The 10,416-nt window shown below is 53.4% G+C and overlaps 1 long non-coding RNA gene across 1 annotated transcript; it reads left to right on the forward strand.

The window, feature by feature from the left end:
• The first annotated feature begins 4,521 nt into the window (after positions 1-4,521).
• On the forward strand, positions 4,522-8,773 carry LOC144678535 (uncharacterized). The gene is made up of 3 exons (XR_013576122.1): positions 4,522-4,764; positions 7,530-7,605; positions 8,679-8,773. It is a non-coding gene; the product is annotated as an uncharacterized LOC144678535 (long non-coding RNA).
• Positions 8,774-10,416: the final 1,643 nt, after the last annotated feature.

Raw genomic sequence — 10,416 nt, forward strand, 5'->3', positions numbered from 1 at the left:
ATGGGCTTCAATTTTACTCACAGGCCTGTTATGTGCATCTTATTAAACATCTTTAAAACTGCATTAACCTCATCAATCCGCTCTGTTACCTTATCAAACTACTCAAACATGATTTACCTTTAACAAATCCATGCTGGTTTTCCTTAATTAATCTGCACATGACTGTTTTGTCTCAACTGATCATTTCTAAAAGTTTCCCCAGCACCGAGGTTGAACTGACTGCCCTGTAGTTGCTGGGTTTACCTTTACATGTTTTTTGAACAAGGGTTAAACATGTGCAATTCTTCAGTCCTCTGGCACTACCCCTTAGTCTGAGGAGGACTGAAAGATCATAGCCAGTGCCTCTGTGATTTCCATTCTTCCCTCCATATCCTTGGAGTCATCTCATCCGACTCTGGTGTCTGATCAACTTTAAGTACAGGCAGCCTATCCGAAACCTCCTCTTTATCAGTAGTTAGCCCATCCAGTATCTCAACTACCTCCTCTTTCTCCATGACTTGGCAGCATCTTCTTCCTTGTAAAGACAGATGCAAAGTATTCATTTAATACCTCAGTTACGCCCTCTTGTCTCTATGTGTAAATGCCCTTTTTGGTCTCTAATTGGCCCCACTCCTCCTTTTGCCACCCTATTTATATGTCTATAGAGGACTAATCACAGAATCATACAATGCAGAAGAGGCCCTTCGGCCCATCGAGTCTGCACCGACACGATTCTCTTTTATGTTAGCTGCCTGCCTTTCTCATATTCTCTCATTGCTTCTCTTATTTTTTTCATGTCCCCGCTGAACTTTCTAGATTCACCCTGGGACCACGAGAGGCTGTTCCTGACTCTGTCCCTATAGATATTACTGTTACTGACTGTATCACTAATGATGTTAATCCAGCTCCTTCACACTGTCACTCAGTAACCCCTCACCCCCCAGCGGCCCGGGTTACTGACTGTATCTCTACTGATGTTAATCCAGCTCCCTCACACTGTCACTCAGTAACCCCTCTCCCCCCAGCGCCCTGTGTTACTGACTGTATCTCTACTGATGTTAATCCAGCTCCCTCACACTGTCACTCAGTAACCCCTCTCCCCCCAGCGCCCTGTGTTATTGACTGTATCTCTACTGATGTTAATCCAGCTCCCTCACACTGTCACTCAGTAACCCCTCTCCCCCCAGCGCCCTGTGTTACTGACTGTATCTCTACTGATGTTAATCCAGCTCCCTCACACTGTCACTCAGTAACCGCTCTCCTCCCCTCCACCCCCAGCGCCCTGTGTTACTGACTGTATCTCTACTGATGTTAACCCAGCTCCCTCACACTGTCACTCAGTAACCGCTCTCCCCCCAGCTCCCTGTGTTACTGACTGTATCACTAATGATGTTAATCCAGCTCCCTCACACTGTCACTCAGTAACCCCTCTCCCCCCAGCGCCCTGTGTTACTGACTGTATCTCTACTGATGTTAATCCAGACCCCTCACACTGTCACTCAGTAACCCCTCTCCCCCCAGCGCCCTGTGTTACTGACTGTATCTCTACTGATGTTAATCCAGACCCCTCACACTGTCACTCAGTAACCCCTCTCCCCCCAGCTCCCTGTGTTATTGACTGTATCACTAATGATGTTAATCCAGCTCCCTCACACTGTCACTCAGTAACCCCTCTCCCCTCAGCGCCCTGTGTTACTGACTGTATCTCTACTGATGTTAATCCAGACCCCTCACATTGTCACTCAGTAACCCCTCTCCCCCCAGCGCCCTGTGTTACTGACTGTATCTCTACTGATGTTAATCCAGACCCCTCACACTGTCACTCAGTAACCCCTCTCCCCCCAGCGCCCTGTGTTACTGACTGTATCTCTACTGATGTTAATCCAGACCCCTCACACTGTCACTCAGTAACCCCTCTCCCCCCAGCGCCCTGTGTTACTGACTGTATCTCTACTGATGTTAATCCAGCTCCCTCACACTGTCACTCAGTAACCCCTCTCCCCCCAGCTCCCTGTGTTACTGACTGTATCTCTACTGATGTTAATCCAGCTCCCTCACACTGTCACTCAGTAACCCTTCTCCTCCAGCGCCCTGTGTTACTGACTGTATCTCTACTGATGTTAATCCAGACCCCTCACACTGTCACTAAGTAACCCCTCTCCCCCCAGCGCCCTGTGTTACTGACTGTATCTCTACTGATGTTAATCCAGACCCCTCACACTGTCACTCAGTAACCCCTCTCCCCCCAGCGCCCTGTGTTACTGACTGTATCTCTACTGATGTTAATCCAGCTCCCTCACACTGTCACTCAGTAACCCCTCACCCCCCAGCACCCTGTGTTACTGACTGTATCTCTACTGATGTTAATCCAGCTCCCTCACACTGTCACTCAGTAACCCCTCTCCCCCCAGCGCCCTGTGTTACTGACTGTATCTCTACTGATGTTAATCCAGCTCCCTCACACTGTCACTCAGTAACCCCTCTCCCCCCACCCAGCTCTCTGTGTTACTGACTGTATCTCTACTGATATTAATCTAGCTCCCTCACACTGTCACTCAGTAACCCCTCACCCTCCAGCGCCCTGTGTTACTGACTGTATCTCTACTGATGTTAATCCAGCTCCCTCACACTGTCACTCAGTAACCCCTCACCCCCCAGCGCCCTGTGTTACTGACTGTATCTCTACTGATATTAATCTAGCTCCCTCACACTGTCACTCAGTAACCCCTCACCCTCCAGCGCCCTGTGTTACTGACTGTATCTCTACTGATGTTAATCCAGCTCCCTCACACTGTCACACAGTAACCCCTCTCCCCCAGCGCCCTGTGTTATTGACTGTATCTCTACTGATGTTAATCCAGACCCCTCACACTGTCACTCAGTAACCCCTCTCCCCCAGCACCCTGTGTTACTGACTGTATCTCTACTGATGTTAATCCAGCACCCTCACACTGTCACTCAGTAACCCCTCTCCCCCCAGCGCCCTGTCTTACTGACTGTATCTCTACTGATGTTAATCCAGCACCCTCACACTGTCACTCAGTAACCCCTCTCCCCCCAGCGCCCTGTCTTACTGACTGTATCTCTACTGATGTTAATCCAGCTCCCTCACACTGTCACTCAGTAACCCCTCTCCCCCCAGCGCCCTGTGTTACTGACTGTATCTCTACTGATGTTAATCCAGCTCCCTCACACTGTCACTCAGTAACCCCTCTCCTCCCCCCCAGCCCCCAGCGCCCTGTGTTACTGACTGTATCTCTACTGATGTTAATCCAGACCCCTCACACTGTCACTCAGTAACCCCTCTCCCCCAGCGCCCTGTGTTACTGACTGTATCTCTACTGATGTTAATCCAGCTCCCTCACACTGTCATTCAGTAACCCCTCTCCCCCCAGCGCCCTGTGTTACTGACTGTATCTCTACTGATGTTAATCCAGATCCCTCACACTGTCACTCAGTAACCCCTCTCCCCCAGCGCCCTGTGTTACTGACTGTATCTCTACTGATGTGAATCCAGCTCCCACACACTGTCACTCAGTAACCCCTCTCCCCCAGCGCCCTGTGTTACTGACTGTATCTCTACTGATGTGAATCCAGCTCCCACACACTGTCACTCAGTAACCCCTCTCCCCCAGCGCCCTGTGTTACTGACTGTATCTCTACTGATGTTAATCCAGCTCCCTCACACTGTCACTCAGTAACCCCTCTCCCCCCAGCGCCCTGTGTTACTGACTGTATCTCTACTGATGTGAATCCAGTTCCCTCACACTGTCACTCAGTAACCCCTCTCCCCTCAGCGCCCTGTGTTACTGACTGTATCTCTACTGATGTTAATCCAGACCCCTCACATTGTCACTCAGTAACCCCTCTCCCCCCAGCGCCCTGTGTTACTGAGTGTACCTCTACTGATGTTAATCCAGTTCCCTCACACTGTCACTCAGTAACCCCTCTCCCCCCAGCGCCCTGTGTTACTGACTGTATCTCTACTGATGTTAATCCAGACCCCTCACACTGTCACTCAGTAACCCCTCTCCCCCCAGCGCCCTGTGTTACTGACTGTATCTCTACTGATGTTAATCCAGCTCCCTCACACTGTCACTCAGTAACCCCTCTCCCCCCAGCGCCCTGTGTTACTGACTGTATCTCTACTGATGTTAATCCAGCTCCCTCACACTGTCACTCAGTAACCCCTCTCCCCCCAGCGCCCTGTGTTACTGACTGTATCTCTACTGATGTTAATCCAGACCCCTCACACTGTCACTCAGTAACCCCTCTCCCCCAGCGCCCTGTGTTACTGACTGTATCTCTACTGATGTTAATCCAGCTCCCTCACACTGTCACTCAGTAACCCCTCTCCCCCCGCCCCAGCTCCCTGTGTTACTGACTGTATCTCTACTGATGTTAATCCAGCTCCCTCACACTGTCACTCAGTAACCCCTCTCCCCCCAGCGCCCTGTGTTACTGACTGTATCTCTACTGATGTTAATCCAGCTCCCTCACACTGTCACTCAGTAACCCCTTTCTCCCAGCACCCCTGTGTTACTGACTATCTCTCCTGACATATAAATCCAGCTGGCTCAGGGAATGAGTCAAGGGATGAACACTATGATGCTAAATGTTAATGCTCAGTAATGCTGCCTCTCTGGTTGTATTCCCCCTGTCACAGGCATTTTGGAGTGGTGTGAATCTCGGCGGTGCATCCTGTGCTGACTGTGAGACCTGTTGTGTGAATGAGACCGCCCAGCACCAGCATGCTTTCCGTGAAGGTCAAGACAGAGAAATCAGGTAGGCTGACATTGACCTTACCCCCCAGCAGCCCAGCATCCTCCCCCAATGTCTGCTTCCCACCTTCCCACATTACTGTTCTTCCTCCCCTGCTCCCCCAAATACTTATTTCTCCCTCCGGTATCAAAGATTAAGGAGTGATCTAATCGAGGGGTTTAAGATGAGTAAAAGATTTGATAGGATCGATAGACAGAAACTGTTTCCCGGGGTGGGGGAAGGGGGGAGAGTCCAGAACTAGGGGGCAGAACCTTAAAATTGGAGCCAGGCTGTTCAGGGGGTGATGTCAGGAAGCAATTCCTCACAAAAAGGGGGGTGTGGAAATCTGGAACTCTCTCCCCCAGAAAAAGCTGTCGAGGCTGGGTGGGGTCAACAGAAAATTTCAACCCTGAGATTGAGAGATTTTTGTTGGTTAAGGGGATTAAGGGTTACAGAACCGAGGCGGGTAGATGGAGTTAAGATACAGATCAGGCATGATCAGATTCAATGGCAGAGCAGGCTCGAGGGGCTGAATGGCCTCCTACTAACCCGGTGTAACAGGCTCAAGGGGCTGAATGGGCCTCCTCCTGTTCCTGTGTAACAGGCTCGAGGGGGCTGAATGGGCCTCCTCCTGTTCCTGTGTAACAGGCTCGAGGGGCTGAATGGCCTCCTCCTGTTCCTGTGTAACAGGCTCGAGGGGCTGAATGGCCTCCTCCTGTTCCTGTGTGATGTTTTAAAGGGTGAATTTCGTTGAGCTGCAGTACAGCTTTCAGACAGCAGGTGGTGCTGAGCACACCAGTGAAAATGGTCGAACCTGCACCGAAACAAAATGGACCTGAGGGCTTGGGACACAGGACACAGCCCCGCCCCCCCCCTCCCAGGCCTTGTGGACACAGCCCCCCCCACCAGGCCTGGCGGACACAGCCCCCCCCCCCCCCCCAAGGAGTGGCCTGGGTTTGGAAGAGACAAGCAAAAGACAACTCATTTCTCCATCGCCCGTCCCCACCTCAGGACATCCCAAAGCTTCACAGCCAGTGAAGGACTTTTTGAAGTGAGGTCACTGTTGTAATGTAGGAAACGCAGCAGCCAATTTGTGCACAGCAAGATCCCACAAACAGCAATGCGATAATGACCCATGGCATCTGTATTTAGTGACGTTGGTTGAGGGATAAATATTGGGTCCAGGACACCGGGGAGAACTCGCCCGCCCTGCTCTTCCCAATAGTGCTCGTGGGATCTTTTACACCCGCCGAAGGGGGCAGACGGGGGCCTCGATTTAATGTCTCACCCGAAACATGGCACTTCTGATCCCTGAGTACTGACCCTCCGACAGTGCAGCACTCCCTCAGTACTGACCCTCTGACAGTGCAGCACTCCCTCAGTACTGACCCTCTGACAGTGCAGCACTCCCTCAGTACTGACCCTCCGACAGTGCAGCACTCCCTCAGTACTGACCCTCTGACAGTGCAGCACTCCCACAGTACTGACCCTCTGACAGTGCAGCACTCCCTCAGTACTGACCCTCTGACAGTGCAGCACTCCCTCAGTACTGACCCTCTGACAGTGCAGCACTCCCTCAGTACTGACCCTCTGACAGTGCAGCACTCCCTCAGTACTGACCCTCTGACAGTGCAGCACTCCCTCAGTACTGACCCTCTGACAGTGCAGCACTCCCTCAGTACTGACCCTCTGACAGTGCAGCACTCCCTCAGTACTGACCCTCTGACAGTGCAGCACTCCCTCAGTACTGACCCTCTGACAGTGCAGCACTCCCTCAGTACTGACCCTCTGACAGTGCAGCACTCCCTCAGTACTGACCCTCCGACAGTGCAGCACTCCCTCAGTACTGACCCTCTGACAGTGCAGCACTCCCTCAGTATGACACTCTGACAGTGCAGCACTCCCTCAGTACTGACCCTCTGACAGTGCAGCACTCCCTCAGTACTGACCCTCTGACAGTGCAGCACTCCCTCAGTACTGACCCTCTGACAGTGCAGCACTCCCTCAGTACTGACCCTCCGACAGTGCAGCACTCCCTCAGTACTGACCCTCCGACAGTGCGGCGCTCCCTCAGTGCTGACCCTCTGACAGTGCAGCACTGTCTCAATACTGACCCTCCGACAGTGCAGCACTCCCTCAGTACTGACCCTTCAACAGTGCAGCACTCCCTCAGTACTGACCCTCCGACAGTGCAGCACTCCCTCAGTACTGACCCTTCAACAGTGCAGCACTCCCTCAGTACTGACCCTGCGACAGTGCAGCACTCCCTCAGTACTGACCCTCCGACAGTGCAGCACTCCCTCAGCACTGACCCTCCGACAGTGCAGCACTCCCTCAGTATTGACCCTCTGACAGTGCAGCACTCCCTCAGCACTGACCCTCCGACAGTGCAGCACTCCCTCAGTACTGACCCTGCGACAGTGCAGCACTCCCTCAGTACTGACCCTCCGACAGTGCAGCACTCCCTCAGTACTGACGCTCCAACAGTGCAGCACTCCCTCAGTACTGACCCTCTGACAGTGCAGCACTCCCTCAGTACTGACCCTCCGACAGTGCAGCACTCCCTCAGTACTGACCCTCTGACAGTGTAGCACTCCCTCAGTACTGACCCTCCGACAGTGCGGCGCTCCTTCTACTTTTTTTAAATTCATTCACAGGATGTGGGCTTCGCTGGCTGGTCCAGCATTTATTGCCCATCCTTAGCTGCCCTTGAGAAACTGGTGCTGAGCTGCCTCCTTGATCTGCTGCAGTCCATGTTTAGTCAGTGACGTGGTTTCTGTCTCCTGCAGACCTCGAGGCTTCAACAGCCCGTCATCGTTTAGATGCCGTTCTACAGTGTCTGGTTGAGAAGAGCGACATTGAGAGGTAGGTGTGTGGGTGCCTGTACTCCCAATAATTTACGAGTCTAGAATTGATCCCCGTGTATTATAGACGTTCTGAGAGAGAGAGAATTGTGTCGCCCTGCCGAGGCATGTCAAAGCGCACAGTGAGGGAATAGCCAGTCATTCCATGTTAGTTTCTGCTCATCTGGAACTGGAAATTCCCTTTGCTGAAAGCAGTTGGACTCTGACTGTACTTCAGCAATAGCAGTTGGACTCTGACTGTCCTTCGGCGATAGCAGTTGGACTCTGACTGTCCTTTGCTGATAGCAGTTGGACTCTGACTGTCCTTTGCTGATAGCAGTTGAACTCTGACTGTCCTTCGGCGAAAGCAGTTGGACTCTGACTGTCCTTCGGCGATAGCAGTTGGACTCTGACTGTCCTTCGGCGATAGCAGTTGGACTCTGACTGTCCTTTGCTGATAGCATTTAGACTCTGACTGTCCTTCGGCGAAAGCAGTTGGACTCTGACTGTCCTTGCTGATAGTAGTTGGACTCTGACTGTCCTTTGGCGATAGCAGTTGGACTCTGAATGTCCTTTGCTGATAGCAGTTGGACTCTGACTGTCCTTTGGCGATAGCAGTTGGACTCTGACTGTCCTTTGCTGATAGCAGTTGGACTCTGACTGTCCTTTGGCGATAGCAGTTGGACTCTGACTGTCCTTCGGCGATAGCAGTTGGACTCTGACTGTCCTTTGCTGATAGCAGTTGTTTGCATTGGTCATAAACTGTTCCCAGTCACATGGAGAACGTGGACACTGCACGCTTAGTCTGATTGGTAATTTAACAAACTCTTTCATTGGCTGTCTCGCGCAGGATTACTGCCGCAGCACTCTCCAGCCACCACCTCATTGCTCACTCCAAACCCCATTCCTAATTTGGAGCTCAGACACCAAGTCCCACCTCTGGGTGCTGCTCTCCTGCTCCATGTTTATGATGCTCAGTCCCACCCCTGGGTGCTGCTCCTACTACTGGGCCTGTTGGCTGCAGTGTCAGTGGGATCACAGCTGACCCTGTGCTCACTGTTGTAACTACGTGTCTCTTACTGTGTACTGTTTCAGAGACCAGGCTGAGGATGAGTCTGTGAAAGCGGTGCTGCCTGACCAACAGAGCAAGTGAGTTCATCTTCTGCTGCGGAAGCGTCTCTCAGCTAGTCTGGTTTCGGACCTTTCGTGTTCCACACTCCTGTTCGACTCGAATGTCAACAAAGTTTTCATGGTGCTGAATCACAATCTGTCTCTCCACGCACACTAGCTGAGCCACTGAGTGTTCCCAATGTTTTCTCTTTTTAATATGTCTAATGGGGCTTTTCGGTTCAGTGGAGAGAGAGGGGCGTTGGGAGGGGGTGGAGGCAGAGAGTGAAGGGGGATTGGAGCTGGATGGAGGGAGGGAGAAAGAGCGACTGGGTCTGGATGGAGGGAGAGAGAAAGAGCGATTGGTGCTGGATAGAGAGATCGAGAGGGGGATTGGGGCTGGATAGAGCGAGAGGGGGATTGGGGCTGGATGGAGAGAGAGGGAGGGGGATTGGGGCTGCATGGAGAGAGAGCGAGAGGGGGATTGGGGCTGGATAGAGAGCGAGGGAGGGGGATTGGGGCTGGATGGAGAGAGCGAGAGGGGGATTGGGGTTGGATAGAGAGCGAGGGAGGGGGATTGGGGCTGGATGGAGAGAGAGCGAGAGAGGGATTGGGGCTGGATAGAGAGAGAGTGAGAGGGGGATTGGAGTTGGATGGAGAGAGAGGGAGGGGGATTGGGGCTGGATAAAGAGAGAGGGAGAGGGGGATTGGGGCTGGATGGAGAGAGCGAGAGGGGGATTGGGGTGGGATGGAGAGAGAGAGGGGGATTGGGGCTGGATGGAGAGAGAGGGAGAGGGGGATTGGGGCTGGATGGAGAGAGAGGGAAAGGGGGATTGGGGTTGGATGGAGAGAGAGGGAGGGGGATTGGGGCTGGATGGAGAGAGAGGGAGGGGGATTGGGGCTGGATGGAGAGAGCGAGAGGGGGATTGGGGCTGGATGGAGAGAGAGTGAGAGGGGGATTGGAGTTGGATGGAGAGAGAGGGAGGGGGATTGGGGCTGGATAAAGAGAGAGGGAGAGGGGGATTGGGGCTGGATGGAGAGAGCGAGAGGGGGATTGGGGCTGGTTAGAGGGAGGGGGATTGGGGCTGGATGAAGAGAGAGGGAGGGGGATTGGGGCTGGATGGCGAGAGAGCGAGAGGGGGATTGGGGTTGGATGGAGAGAGAGGGAGGGGGATTGGGGCTGGATAGAGGGAGGGGGATCGGGGCTGGATGGAGAGAGAGGGAGGGGGATTGGGGCTGGATGGAGAGAGAGGGAGGGGGATTGGGGCTGGATGGAGAGAGAGCGAGAGGGGGATTGGGACTGGATGGAGGGAGAGGGGGATTGGGGTTGGATGGAGAGAGAGCGAGAGGGGGAATTGGGGCTGGATAGAGAGAGAGGGAGGGGGATTGGGGCTGGATGGAGAGAGCGAGAGGGGGATTGGGGCTGGATGGAGAGAGAGAGCGAGTGCGGGATTGGGGCTGGATGGAGAGAGGGAGGGGGATTGGGGCTGGATGGAGAGAGGGAGAGGGGGATTGGGGCTGGATGGAGAGAGAGCAAGAGGGGGATTGGGGCTGGATGGAGGGAGCGAGAGTGGGGTTGGGTCTGGATAGAGAGAGAGCGAGAGGGGGATTGGGACTTGATGGAGAGAGCGAGAGGGGGATTGGGCTGGATGGAGAGAGAGCGAGAGGGGGATTGGAGCTGGATGGAGAGAGCGAGAGGGGAATTGGGGCTGGATGGAGAGAGCGA

This window comes from Cetorhinus maximus, unplaced genomic scaffold (assembly GCF_964194155.1).
Source record: "Cetorhinus maximus unplaced genomic scaffold, sCetMax3.hap1.1 HAP1_SCAFFOLD_4551, whole genome shotgun sequence".
Lineage (NCBI taxonomy): Eukaryota > Metazoa > Chordata > Chondrichthyes > Lamniformes > Cetorhinidae > Cetorhinus > Cetorhinus maximus.